At 41.3% G+C, this 15,401-nt stretch overlaps 1 protein-coding gene and 1 long non-coding RNA gene across 3 annotated transcripts in view; one reads left to right on the forward strand and one right to left on the reverse strand.

Moving 5' to 3' along the window:
- Positions 1-15,401, reverse strand: part of MRTFA (myocardin related transcription factor A) — a 178,640-nt gene that overhangs the window by 101,355 nt on the left and 61,884 nt on the right. The window lies entirely within an intron of this gene.
- Positions 5,190-15,344, forward strand: LOC139358739 (uncharacterized). 2 transcript variants are annotated; one of them, XR_011614164.1, is made up of 3 exons: positions 5,190-5,246; positions 9,655-9,747; positions 15,209-15,344. It is a non-coding gene; the product is annotated as an uncharacterized lncRNA (long non-coding RNA). The 2 variants fall into 2 exon arrangements; XR_011614163.1 differs by lacking the exon at positions 5,190-5,246 and adding an exon at positions 6,254-6,391.

Below are 15,401 nucleotides of genomic sequence, written 5' to 3' on the forward strand. Positions count from 1 at the left end.
CTAGAAGTTTTGCTTAGTTTCAAGCATATGACACTGGTTTTGGCCACAGGTATAGAGTCAGAAATATTACTACACTGTAATTTAAAATAGCATCCCTCCTAATCCTTGTGAACAGGTACAAGAGTCACAGTTAAAAACAAGGAAGCTTCTATGCAAAGGTTAGGGCTCGTCTTCTAAGAGCTTTTTTTAAATGTCGAATTTATTTTTTAAAAAAGAGGGCCATTGCTATGCAGAAAGAATGTCTAGGACAACATAATTTTTTTCTTTTTTCTTTTTTTTTTTTTCCCCTTTTTTGAGACAGGCTCTCACTCTGTCACCCAGGCTGGAGTGCAGTGGCACAATCACAGCTCACTGCAGCCTCAACTTCCTGGGCTCAAGCAATTCTCCTGCCCCAGCTCCCGAGCAGCTGGGACAATAGGTGTGCACTACCATGCCTGGCTAATTTTTCATTATTTGTAGAGATGGGGGTCTCACTATGTTGCCCAGACTGGTCTAGAGCTCCTGGACTCAAGCAATCCTCCTGCCTCGGCATCCCAAAGTGCTGGGATTACAGGTGTGAGCCACTGTGCCTGGCCCCTTAAAATACATATTCTAAGAGAAGAAAAAGTTGGAGGGTTTTTTTTGTTTGTTACATGTATGTTGTAGTGTTCTGGCAGGGAAAGATCAAACAGGGAGGGAAGGGGGACTAAAAAGTCAGGCAGGCTAAGTACTGGGAGAATGGAGCAAAGGAACCTAGACAAGTTAGAACAGTGTATCAAGAGCTAACACACAGGGTCTGAAAAAGGGCTTGAAGTTCACGTGAAAGGCAATATAGTATAGAGGTAAAGAGCATAGATTCTTAACCCAGGCCAGCAGGATACAATCTTAGCTGTACCACTTACTAAGTGTGTAGCACTGGATAGGTTTCAAATCCACTTTGTCCCTCAATTTCCTTATCTGCAAAATGGGATAAGACCATCTATCTCACATAGTTGTTGCAAAGAGTAAGAGTTAATATACGTAAGGAACTTGGTACACTGTCTGCCACATTGCAATGTTGTGATTTATAATAAATACATATTTGGTCTTTGTCTTCATTCCTGGCACTGAGGTCCTAAAATTGGACCTTGAAATTTCCTAAGAATAACAAAGGTAAAAGGGGTCGTCTTTTGTTATTCATAACAGGTCCGTTTCAACCATACCTGAGTTTATGTTAGTGAGCTGACTTTGGAAAACCCTTATGGATGAAGGCTGGTTGCCAGGGAAAACAATCATATGATCAGAGGATTAGAACTTGCAGCCCCACAATACTCTGACTTCTGGGGAGGCAAGAGGGGCTGGAGATTGACCTACTCACCAATGGCCAATGATGTCATTAATCATGCCTACATGATGAAGACTCCAAAGAAACCAAAAAGGACAGGGTTCAGAGAGCTTCCAGACTGATAAACCCAGGCAGTGTTGGGAGGGGCGGGTATGCCCAGAGAAGGCATAGGAGCGCCACACAACCCCCTCATAGCTCACCCTATGCTTCTCTCCCATTTGGCTGTTCCTGAGTTATATCTTTTATAATAAATTGACAAATTTAAGTAAACGGGCTTCATAAGTTCTGTGAGTCATTCTAGCAAATGATCCAACCTGAGGAGGGGGCTGTGGAAACCTCTGATTTATAGCCGAGTCAGACAGAAGTTATGGATAATCTGAGGACCCACCACTATCGACCGTCATCTGAAGTTGGGGGCAATCTTGTGGGCCTGAGCCCTTAACCTGGGGGGTCTGCACTAACTCCAGGGAATTAGCGTCAAAATTGAGTTAAATTGCAGAACACCCAGTTAGTGTCCAGATGGTTGGAGAATTGGTTGTTGGGGGGGTGGGGACCACACATCTGATATCATCAGAGGTGGAGTGTTGAAAGGAGTAGTAGAGTCCAGAAAAAAACAAAACAGTGTCTGTCTTTCCTCTTCATGCACTGTAAACTCTAAGTGTTAGCTATTATTATTTTAAATATATTTATTTTTGCTGGAATTCTTACAAAATCCACTTAGAATTCCTAGAATTCTAGAATTCCATATTCTAGAAATATGTCTCTTTTATGTTTTCATGATTTTTGTTTTGGAGGCTTTTGTTGTCGGTGGTGGTGGTTTTGTTTTGGTTTTTTTTTTTTTTTTTTTTTTGAAGCAGGGTCTCATTCTGTCGCCCAAGCCAGAGTGCAGTGGCAGGATCTTGGCTCACTGCAACCTCTGCCTCCCGGTCTCAAGGGATGCTACTGCATGGTCTCTTTTAATAAAGTTAGTCTAATCTGTGCTTAAGGGAAACAATAAAAAAGATGTGTCCACTTGTGAGGCAGAATTTTAAATGTAAAACTACCCCTGAGTGAGTTTAGGCTTGGTGGGACCCAAAAAATGAGTGAGGATGGGTACACTGGGGTAGAAGGAAATTTGGGGATAAAACTCAGGGTCACCTATAGAGATGGTCCTTCTCACTTAGAGACCACCCTCTAGAACTCTTCTCAAACCTTGGAAGGTTTTGTATATTTCATTTAATCAGTTCACTTCTTGGCAAAAGATCAGGGTTGAGAGACGAAGGCGATGTAGGTAGAAAAGAAGCTCACACACTTGGTTTTGTTTTAGCATTACCTACCAGTGCTGCCCCCTCTTCTCATGCTTGCTTACTTCCTTCAGGAGTCATTTTAACTCCAACCTCCTAGTGTCCAAACTGGCTCAAAGCACTCCAAAGTGGAGGTGAAAGGCAATCACCCTGATTTGTAATACCCAAATTGAGACATTTTTCTGTTGTACATAAAGCAAAAAAGCAACAGAATGTTCCATAAACTTAAAAAGTTAGAACAATCACACCCACTCATGGGTTCTGAAAAGTACAGTAACGGAGTCAGGCTAGGACAAAGGCCTAAGAGCAGAGTCTGGGTAAAAGTGATCAATCTAGTTTCACTTTGGAAACTGGATAGAAACGTGGGAATAGAAACTAGCAATGGAAGTGAGACTCCATGAGGTAATTTTTGCAATAGTTGTTGGCTTTATAATTAATAAGAGATAAGAGAATTTTAACCTAAAGGTCATTTTAAGCTTACAACAACTAGAGACAATTTTATTACAAGTTTTAAAAACTAACTTTATTGAACTTCAATTCAGACACAATAAACTTCACCTAGTGTACAATTCAATGCATTCTGACAATGGCATATACCTGTATAACCATGACCATCAAGAGATGTATTTTCATCCCTAGGGTTTTCTTGTGTCCCTTCGTACTCAATTTCTCCTTCCACTTCCAGCCCCAGGCAATCACTGATCTGCTGTCACTAGAGAAACCTGAATTTTTTTCCTCATACAATTTGAAAAATTGAGATATAATTCACATACTATAAAGTTCAACCATTCAAAGTGCATAATTCCATAGTTTATCGCCACTATCTAATTCCAGAACATTGTCACTGCCCCCAAAATAAACCCTGTATCCATCAGTTACTCTTCGTTTCCTGTTCTGGACATTTCATTTAAACCGAATCACACAATATGTGGCCTTTTGTGTCTATCTTCTTCCATTTGGAAAATGTTTTTAAGGTTCATTCATTTTTTTGTAGTTGTTTTTAAGACTGAGTCTCGTTCTGTCACCCAGGCTAGAATGCAATGGCTTGATCCCCATTCACGGCAACCTCCATCTCCCAGGTTCAAGCGACTGTTGTGCCCCAGCCTCCAGAGTAGCTGAGACTATAGGCCCACACCACCATGCCTGGCTAATTTTTTGGTATTTTTAGTAGACATACGGTTTCACCATGTTGCCCAGGCTGGTCTCAAACTTCTGGGCTCAAGTGATCCACCTGCCTTGGCCTCCCAAAGTACTGGGATTATAGGCATGAGCCACCACACACAACCAAGGTTCATTCATTTTATAACATATATCAACAGTATTCTTTTTATGAGTGAATAATATTCCATTGTATGGATATACCATATTTTGTTTATTCATCAACTGAAAGACATGTGGGTTGTTTCCACTTTTTAGCTATTTTGAATATGCTGCTATGAACATTTGTGTGTGTATTTTTACATGGACAAATGTTTTCAATTTTCTAGGATATATATCTAGAAGTGGAATTGCTAGGTCACAGGATCTATGTTTAACTTTTTGAAAAGCTGCTAAACTGTCTGCAGTTTTTAAACTTCATTTTGAGATAATTATAGATTCACATGTAGCTACAAGAAATAGTACAAAGAGAGGCCGGGCGCGGTGGCTCAAGCCTGTAATCCCAGCACTTTGGGAGGCCGAGACGGGCGGATCACGAGTTCAGGAGATCGAGACCATCCTGGCTAACACGGTGAAACCCCGTCTCTACTAAAATACAAAAAAAAAAAATTAGCCGGGCGGGGTGGCGGGCGCCTGTACTCCCAGCTACTCGGGAGGCTGAGGCAGGAGAATGGCGTGAACCCGGGAGGCGGGGCTTGCAGTGAGCTGAGATCCGGCCATTGCACTCCAGCCTGGGCAACAGAGCTAGACTCCGTCTCAAAAAAAAAAAAAGAAATAATACAAAGAGCTCATGTATCCTTTACTCAGTTTCCTCCAATGGTAACATCTTGCAAAACTACAGTACAATATTACAACCAGAATACTGGCACTGATACAGTCAACATACACATTTCCATCACCCTAAGGATCTCTCACATTGACCTTTTATAGCCACATCTACTTTCAGCCCCACACCATCCACAGGCCCTGACAATATGAAGAACCAATCTGTGCTTCATAGCTATAATTCTGTCATTTCAAGAATGTTACATAAATAGAATCATACAATATGTAACATTTTAGGATTGGCTTTTTTTACTCAGAATAATTCTCAAGAGTCATTCAGGGTGTTTTATTTCTAAAAAGTTTGCCCCTTTTTAAAAGTTGCTAAGTAGCATCCCACAGTCTGAATTAATTAATTAATTAATTAATTAATGAGATGGAGTCTCACTCTGTCATCCAGGCTAGAGTACAGGGGAGTGATCTTGGCTCACTGCAACCTCTGCTTCCTGGGTTCAAGCAATTCTCCTGCCTCAGCCTCCCAAGTAGCTGGGACTATGTGTGCCCGCCACGTCTGGCTAATTTTTGTATTTTTAGTATAGACAGGGTTTTACCATGTTGGCCAGGCTGGTCTCCAACTCCTGACCGCAAGTGATCCGCCCACCTTGACCTCACAAAGGGCTGGGATTACAGGCATAAGCCACCACACCCAACCTCAAATGAATTTCTGTGTATGGTACAAGGTAAGAGTCAATGTTCTCTCTCTCCTCTTCTATTTTTTTTTTTTTTAAGATGGAGTCTTGCTCTGTCGCCCAGACTGGAGTGCACTGGTGCAATCTCGGCTCACTGCAACCTCCACCTCCCAGGTTCAAGTGATTCTCCTGCCTCAGCCTCTCATGTAGCTGGGATTACAGGCGCATGCCACCATACCCAGCTAATTTTTGTATTTTTCAGTAGAGACGGGGTTTCACCATGTTGGCCAGAATGGTCTCGATCTCCCGATTTCGTGATCCACCCACCTCAGCCTCCCAAAGTGTTGGAATTACAGATGTGAGCCACTGCACCCAGCCCTCTTTTAATTTTCTTAACATACAGATAGCCAGTTCTTTCCTGGTTTGTAAGTTTTTATTTAAACCAGAGTTAGAAAACTAATTAAAATAACACTACCTCTAAACACTCAAAACCACTGCCATGACACAATCCTGCCATTTCAGTAGAAGAGAAAATCCCCACACCTTTCCCTCAGCTCAGAGAGCACAGGACTGAGCAGCAAGCTCCACCAGTTTGTAGGAGTTCAACTTCCAGACAGCAGGGAAATGTCTTTCTTTGAAGTTATTACATAAGTTCACACTGAAGAGAAAGAAGAAAAGTGAGTCTTATCATTTTCCCAAGATGCTGTGAGATGTGTTGGATTTACTCTCACTCATAATTGTGCAAGATGGTTGTTCTGTTTTGTTTTGAGGCAGGGTCTCACTCTGTCACCCAGGCTGGAGTGCAGTGGTATGGTCTCAATTCCCTGCAACCTCCGCCTCCAGGGTTCAAGCGATTCTCCTGCTTCGGCCTCCCAAGTAGCTAGAATCACAGGTGCAAACCAAGTAGCTAGAATCACTGGCTAAGTTTTGTTTTTTTAGTAGAGACGGGGTTTCACCATGTTGGCCAGGCTGGACTCCAACGCCTGACCTCAAGTTATCCGCCCTCCTCAACCTCCCAAAGTGCTGGGATTACAGACATGAGCCACTGTGCCCAGTCACAGGTGTGTTCAGGATGGTTTCAACCAACATCAATAGAACCAACTAACAATAGATGGCCTTCAGCAACACAGAGGAGTAGCACAAAGATCAGTAGTTTGAAAATCAGGTCACAGGCAGTCCACGCTATATGATCTTGGGTAAGTCACTTAACATTCTTAGCCCCCAGTTTGTTTACCTGTAAAACCAAGGTTTGTTATCAGGTCATGTCTAAGATCCTTCCCATTTAAACATTCTAGAATGTCAAAAATAAGCCTATTCGTTCTTTCTTTGAAAAATCAAGAAAAATGGCAAAAACAAAAAAAGTTGTCAAATTGTGAACATTTATCGAACACAGAGCACTATACTAGGCACAGCTTCGTATTTTTGTTTCCTGTTTTACTCTCTTCTTCCATACTAATTAGATATCATATAAATCCCACATATAAATCCAACACATCTCATAGCATCTTGGGAAATAAAAATAAAATATCTTTTGGAATTGAACTTCTCAACTTTCATATGCATGTAACAATCTTTTTTTTGAGATAGGGTCTCACTTTGTGGCCCAGTTGGAATACAGTGGTACAAACACGGTTCACTGCAGCCTTGACCTCCCAAGCTCAAGTGATCCTCCCACTTCAGCCCCCCAGGTAGCTGGGACTACAGGTGTGTGTCACCATGCCTGGCTAATTTTTGCATTTTTTTGTAGAGATGAGGTTTCACCATGTTGCCTACGCTGGTCTCGAACTTCTGACATCAAGCAATCTGCCCACTGTGGCCTCCCAAAGTGTTGGGATTACAGCTGTGAGCCACTGCATCCCACAAATAATCTTTTCAAAACACAAATTGTGATTCTGCAGGTCTGAGGTGGAGTTTGAGATTCTGCATTCCTAATAGGCTTCCAGGTGATACAAAGGCTGCTGGACCTTGGAACACACTTTGAGTAGCAAGGTGTTAGAAGAATACGGACAGAGTATCTGTTTGAGTAACCTAATTAATGCTGATACTGAAGTTTTCAGTTCTTTACATAACCAAATAAATTAGTCTTATGGCACTGATTTGAGGAATAGAATCTTATTGATTCCCAAGAGAATATACTAAGATAACAGTTCAGAAAATCAAGTTTAATTAATATTTTAATTCCTCAAGATCCTATTTGCAAGGAAAAACAGAAAAACAGAAAATCAGAAAGATACAGCATACATGAATTGTTAAGGACAATTTTCACACCCTACAGTCAATGAACAAAATATATTACAGAAATGCACTTTCAAATAATTAAAACAGGCTGGGCAACATAGTGAAACCCTGTCTCTCAAAAAAAAAAAAAAAATTTAGCTTGGCCTAGTGATGTGCACTTGTAGTCCCAGCTACTCAGGAATCTGTGGTGGGAGGACAACCTGAGCCAGGGGAGGTCAAGGCTGCAATGAGCTGTGATTATGTCACTGTACTCCAGCCTGGGCAGCAGAGTGAGATCCTGGCTCAAAAAAAAAAAAAAAGCTACACAAAGAAATAATTTAAACATTTTATACTAACACCACCACTTTATGCCTACAAGAAATCAGATTATCCTTACCCAACAAAAACAAACAAAAAATTTAGTGTGTTGTTTTTTGATAGAAAACTTGAGAGGTTCAGCAAATTGAGAGTAAATGAGTGTACACAGGAAGGAGTTACAGCTCTGCCAAGAACATGGCCTAACACAAACACTGCAAAGATAAATTTCAATAAATCTTACAAAATAGAAACAAAGGCAAAAATGTAAAAGAGATTTATACAAACTCAACTGGTCAGAGGGAACAGTTTAATGGGATGGAGTGCCTCCTTATCATGCATTGCTTGGTCAGTACAGCACTTTGACTGCAGAGGTCCCAAATTAACAGCTCTGTCTTCTAATCATTATGCTTCCACCCATTTTCTCCCTCTTTTAAATGTACCTACCTGTGTACGTACATACACACAATTTAATATGAGCTTTGTTTTGTGTGTGTGTGTGTGTGTTTTGAGACAGAGTTTTGTTCTTGTCACCCAAGCTGGAGTGCAATGTCGCAATCTCGGCTCACTGCAACCTCCACCTCCCAGATTCAAGCAATTCTCCTGCCTAGGCCTCCCAAGTAGCTGGGATTATAAGCATGGGCCACCATGCCCAGCTAATTTTTTTGTATTTTTAGTAGAGATGGGGTTTCGCCATATTGGCGAGGCTGGTCTTGAACTCCTGACCTCAAGTGATCCGCCTGCCCCAGCTTCCCAAAGTGCTGGGATTACAGGGGTGAGTCACTGTGCCCGGCCAACATAAGCTTTATTGGAATACAAAAGAAATGTATGCTCATCATCGAAAATCAGAAAGATACAGGAAAATCCAAAAGATGAAAAAAATATAATGTCCCCCATGAAATCTCACTACTCAGAGATAGTTATTCATATTCTGGTGTACAGCCTCGAAGCCACTTTTCTAGAATTATACAGATCAGTGGTAAACATTATTCCACATTTTCAAAATTATTTTTAAACAATTTTGTAAAGATGGAGTCTTGCTGTGTTGCCAAGGCTGGTCTTGAACTCCTGGGCTGGACAGGAAACTGGCGGGGAGGTCTGCTTGAGCCCAGGAGACAGAGGGTACAGTGAGCTGAGATTCCACCACTGCACTCCAGCAGGAGGCGACAGAGCAAGACCCTGTCTCAAAAAATTATAAAAATATAAAAAACCAAAACTACAATGTACACTTATCAAAGAACAACAGCTAAGAAGGGGAAATTACATTTTAGTATAAATACATAAAATTTTGATTCATATCCACTGAAAATGTTTCAAGGACACCTGGGGGTCCTCAGACCACACTTTGAAAACCAATGCGCTATATTATAGTGCCTCTTCAGTTAGGGCACACTATACAAACAGTTACAAGGCATGGTCTCAGGAACACACTTAACCTAAAAAAAAAATCCTAATTTTGGTACATCACCTATTCAACAATTATTAAGTGCTTACAATGTAGAAACTATTCTTATACATTTACAATGTAGAAAGTATTCAATGTAGAAAAATCAAAAAGGAAAACGAATCCTCCTTGTGGCACTTACATTTTACAAAGAGATAGCCACAACCAATAAACAAATGAACTATCTATTCTGTCAAATAAGTGGTATGAAGGAAAATAAAAGCAAGATTTTATAAAATAGGATGGTCAGGGAGTGCCTAACTGAAAAAGTAACTTTTCTTTTCACTTTTTTCTTTTTTTTTAAGAGACATGGTCTTGCTCTGTCACCCAGGCTGGAGTGCAGTGGCACAGTCATAGCTCACTGCCGCCTCAAATTCTTGGGCTCAACTGATCCTCCCCACTCAGCCTCCTGTGTAGATAGTACTACAGGCACATGCCACCATGCCTGGCTAATTTGTTGTTGTTGTTGTTGTTGCTTCATAGAGACAGCATCTCACCATGATGCCCAGACTAGCCTTGAACTCCTGGCTTCAAGTGATTCTCCCTACTCGGCTTCCCAAAGCGCTGGGATTATAGGTATGAGCCACCATAACGGGCCCAAAAGGAACATTTAATCAAAAATCTCAAGGTGATGCAGGAGCAAGCCATGAGGCTACTCAGGGAAAAGTGCTCTACATAGAAGGAATAACAAGTACAAAAGCCCTGGTACGGGAGCTAAGGTGCTCAGGGACAGCAAACAAAGCCAATATGGCTGGGGTAAAATAAGCAAGGGAGAGAAGAGAAGGAGATAAAATCAAGAGTTATAAAGCAGTTCATGTGGGACTTTGTAGAGCAGTATAAGGACTGTGGCTTTTCCAGTGAATGAGAATTACTGGCAGGTTGTGAGTACGGAGGGATATGACCTGATTAATTTTAAATGGATCATGTAATAAATAGTGTTTAAACTCAAAAAGCTGAATTAAACACCTGTTCCATCTCTTACTGTGTGCCCTTAAGCATTTGAGCCTCAGTTTCCACTGTAAATTGTGAAGATACAGACACTGCAAAAAGTTGTTGTGAAGATCAAACAATATACATAAGGCTGAGGGGCTTACGAGCAGTGACTTACGCCTGTAATCCCAAAACTTTGGGAGGCAGAGGTCGGAGGACTGATTGAGCTCAGGAGTTGAAAACCAGCTTGGGCAACACAGCAAGACCTCATTTTCACAAAAAATAAAAAACTTACTGGGGCAGAGGAGGAGAAAAAAATATTGGGGTATAGCAGTGCACGCCTGTGGTCCAGCTACTTGGGAGGTTGAGATGGGAGGATTGCTTGAGCCAGGAAGGTTGAGTCTGCAGTGAACACTACTGCACTCTAGCCTGGTGACAGAGCAACACCTTGTCTCCAAAAAAAAAAAAAAAAAAAAAAAAATATATATATATATATATATATATATATATGTATACACACACACACATTAAAATATTTATAAATTATGACAGACTACAAAAATTTCACTACTGAGTTTGTTTGCACTATGTAGTTGCCATATATTCCTCTTTTCTAAGCCCTCTATACTCACCCTACTGCCACCATCATCCATTTATGCAACTTTGCCATGAGATTAATGCCCCAGACCTCTGATACTATGAGCTCAGCCAGATACTGCCCTTTAGCTTGATGAGTGCAAAGCAAAGTAAGTGGGGTTTTTTTTGTCACTGATGGCAGAGTGGTTTTTCAGCATTATTTTCCTTGTTGTTATAAGGAAAATCTTTTTTAAAAATAATGCATGTGGTAATCATAAAAGTGAAGTTCCAAAAAAACAAGACTTTATGAGTCTCATCTTTATTTAATTTGGCACTGTTTTAATAAAGCTAAAACTGTTAGTTCTTGGTCTTGACAGCTTGCCTCATCCAAAAAGAAACAAAAAGGAGGGAAAAAAAAGATGCAGACTGACAGATGAATTCAAATTTCTTTGATCTGCGTCCTAACTCTAAGGGGACTTCAGATAAATCAGTGAGTCAGAGAAGGGGCAGTAAGATGTAAGCCAGAATACTGATGACAACAGCTGTCTGTCTACCTACCTGTCTTCTGAGATCATCATTAAAGTATGAGATCACCAAGACTAGGGAATACGGAGTAAGATAAGATGGAGGTACACTGGAGAACTATGAGGCCTGTCGCATTCTGACTCCACTTCCCAACGGGCAGAAGGTGAATACCCAGGCACTGGTTTTTATCTCCACCTCCTAAGATGTGAGTCAGTCTGAGTAGTGATAGAATCCTGTAAAGGAAAAACCCAAAGAAAACCAAAATCTTTGGGAAAAATTATAAACAATCTCATATATTAGAGGCCTCTGATGGTTTCTTTGAAATGGGTCAATTTCCTTATCTTAAAGTGGAGGGCAAGAATTTTCTACCTAAGGTTTCCCTACCTTAGGTTTCTCTCAAACTCTAAAATCCCTTGAAATATAAAAAAAAAGTGGCCAGGTGCGGTGGCTCACACCTGTAATCCCAGCACTTTGGGAGGCAGAGGCGGGAGGATCACCTGAGGTCAGGAGTTCGAGACCAGCCTGACCAACATGGAGAAACCCCGTCTCTACTAAAAACACAAAATCAGCGGGACATGGTGGTGCATGCTTGTAATCCCAGCTACTCAGGAGGCTGAGGCAGGAGAATTGCTTGAACCCGGGAGGTGGAGGTTGCGGTGAGCCCAGATCGCACCACTGCACTCCAGCCTGGACAGCAAGAGTGAAACTCCGCCTCAAAAAAAAAAAAAAAAAAAGTATGTTCTTTTAAAGTCCACATTAATATTTAGAGCAAGCGTGTACATCCTGCAGCCTAGGATGGCTTTGAATGTGGCCCAACACAAATTTGTAAACTTTCTTAAAACACTATGAGATTTTTTTTTTTTTTTGCAATTTTTTTTTTTTTGTGTGTGTGTGTGTGTGTGTGTGTGAGCAACATGGCTGTTTATTTCACCTGGGTGCAGGCGGGCTGAGTCTGAAAAGAGAGTCAGCCAAGGGAGATAAGGGTGGGGCCGTTTTATAGGATTTGGGTAGGTAAAGGAAAATTACAGTCAAAGGGGGGTTGTTCTCTGGCGGGCAGGAGTGGGGGTTACAAGGTGCTCAGTGGGGGAGCTCTTTGAGCCAGGATGAGCCAGGAAAAGGAATTTCACAAGATAATATCATCTCTTAAGGCAAGGACCGGCCATTTTCACTTCTTTTGTGGTGGAATGTCATCGGTTAAGATGAGGCAGGGCATTTGCACTTCTTTTGTGATTCTTCAGTTACTTCAGGCCATCTGGGTTTATACCCGATTTAAAATTGGTGAGATATTCCTTGGGCTGTTGAGTCTGAGGACCAGAGGTCATAGGTGGATCTTTCTCACGGAGCAAAGAGCAGGAGGACAGGGGATTGATCTCCCAAGGGAGGTCCCCTGAGCCAAGTCACAACACCAAAATGTCATGCGCGTCTGTGTGAAGAGACCACCAAACAGGCTTTGTGTGAGCAATATGGCTGTTTCTTTCACCTGGGTGCAGGCGGGCTGAGTCCGAAAAGTTTTTGCAATTTTTTAAAAGCTCATCAGCTATCGTTAGTGTTAATGTATTCCAAGACAATTCTTCTTCATCCATTGTAGCCCTTGCCAAAAGATTTAGAGCATTAAGAGATCCAAAAAGTAGGTATTGCTAGTGCAACCTGGAGTTTTTCATCAGTTTTATAGACTTCTGAGTGATGTGAACCCAAATGGGGCAACTTCCTTAAAGAGTTAACATACTATCAAAAAGGGCAAAACTTATTTGTCCACAATCTGCCCTATGATAGTTCCTTTTAACCTCATTTTTACTAACTGCCACTCCCCTCTTGATCCATACTATTCTCAAACATACAGTGCAGAGACAAACTGTAATGATTAGCGAACTAGAAGTTAAAAAAAAATGCAGGAATTTTAAGTATACAGATATCAAGGAAGGAGAGACTAAATGGACTGAAGAAATATTTTATTTTTATTTTTTGAGATGGAGTCTCGCTCTGTCGCCCAGGCTGGAATGCAGTGGTGCGACCTAGGCTCACTGCAATCTTTGCCTCCCGGGTTCAAGAGACTCCCCTGCCTCAGTTTCCCGAGTAGCTGGAATTACAAGCGCCCACCACCACGCTTGGCTAACTTTTATATTTTTAGTAGAGATGGGGTTTCACCATGTTGGCAAGGCTGGTCTCGAACTCCTGACCTCAAGTGATTCGCCCACTTCAGCTTCCCAAAGTGCTGAAGAAATATTTTCAAAAATAAAACATATTTTCAAATAAATAACATGTATGTGGCACAAAACCAAAAAGATTTTAAAGTACACAGTTAAAAATAAAAGCATTTTCTGAAGGATAAATCAAAGAGAACACTTAGAAAACTTCAGTATATAGGTTGTGCTGTTTTTCTTAGGCTGGTTAGTAGGTGTGCATTAATCAAATCTTATAATACTTTATATATTCTTTGGCATTTACGGAGCACTCTCATAACAACAACAACAAAAAGTCTCTTCCACCCCAGCTCCCCAGTTCTCTATTCCCCTTTACTGAGGCAGCCACTGTTATCAGCTTCTGTGGTCCTTCCAGAGACATTCCGTGCATGGACAAATGTGTGGGTGTGCACACAGACATACATGCACAAGACAGAGAGAGAAAAAACAAAGTGACTCCCTAACTGTGCCTCATTAAGATCAGGTTTATGTCATGGACCAAAGCATACCTCAGGAACTGTTTCAATCCTTTTCTGTCCCGCAAGTGACAGAAGTGAATTCACTTCTGTGAATTCTGTGAATTCTGTCCCACTGTTGTTATAACTAAGAGGACTGCAGTGGCTAGATACAGCTTAGGGCCCGTCTAGTCAAAGCCTTACACATTAGCTGTCAAGAGCCAAGTCCTAGCATTTCTCCATTCTAAAACACACCAGAGTCAGTACCACGCCCCCAAATTCCCTAAGACTTAGCTTCAGAAATTCCATAACGTCCATCTTATTTGTTTTGTTGTTGTTGTTTGTTTTTTTTTGTTTTGTTTTATTTGAGGCAGGGTCTCACTCTGTCGCCCAGGCTGGAGTGCAGTGGCACAATCTCAGCTCACTGCAGCCTCTTCCTCCTGGGTTCAAGCGATTCTCCTGCCTCAGCCCCCCAAGTAGCTGGGACTACAGACATGCACCACCATGCCTGGCTAATTTTTGTATTTTTAGTAGAGACGGGGTTTCCTATGTTGGCCAAGCTCGTCTTGAACTACTGACCTCAAATGATTCACCTGCCTCCGCTTCCTAAAGTGCTGAGATAACAGGCGTGCGCCACTGTGCCCAGCCCCATAATGTCCATCTTAGATCATTCATTTTCTAATCAAAATTATCCAGATACGTTTCCATAGTAGCGAGAAAAGCTCTAACTGTGGTTTGATCAGAACACTTACATTCAGCAATAAACATCATGAGCAGACATGGCATACTGCACATTCTGAGATGCAGAAGAATTCCAACTTTGAAAGCTATTTTTCAGCATCTGCTTTGGACAAGGATTGGCTAAAATACAGGATGGTGGGTAGAAGATTCATTTCTTAATGTAAGAACAGATCTCAAAATACTTCGATAAAATCTTGATTTAAAAGTTTATACTTGTGAAAAAAAAACAAAAAAAAGTTTATACTTGTTTCATTAAAGTATGACAATCTAAATTTCATTACTCTCTTTCATTCAAAAATACTTACTGTATACCATGTGCCAGTATCAGAAGCCAATATATAGATTAATATATTGCCCTTGAGAAGCTAATAATCTAATTAGGAAGACATATACATCTGACTGGTTCCAAAGGTCCAGTAAGAGACCACCAGCAGTGAGGAGGATGAAAGTTTTATTTTGCTTTTTTGAGACAGAATCTTGCTCTGTCACCCAGATTGGAGTAGAATGGCATGATCACAGCTTGTTGCAGCCTCGACCTCCTGGGCTCTCCCACCTCAGCCTCTCAAGTAGCTCTGACTACAGGTGGGCACCACCATGCCTAGCTAATTTTTTTTTTTTTATTTTTTGTAGAGATGGGGTCTTGAACTCTTGGGCTCAAGCAATTATCCTGCATCAGCCTCCTGAAGTGTTGGGACTACAGGTGTGAGCCACCATGCCAGGCCTGAAAGTTTGTATATAACATACACGAACATGTCTCACCAAAACCCCCAAGGTCAAAATATGCAAAAGAAAATTGTTCATAAATATACAACGTACCCTTGAA

The sequence above is a fragment of the Macaca nemestrina genome, chromosome 15 (genome assembly GCF_043159975.1).
Source record: "Macaca nemestrina isolate mMacNem1 chromosome 15, mMacNem.hap1, whole genome shotgun sequence".
NCBI classification, from domain to species: domain Eukaryota; kingdom Metazoa; phylum Chordata; class Mammalia; order Primates; family Cercopithecidae; genus Macaca; species Macaca nemestrina.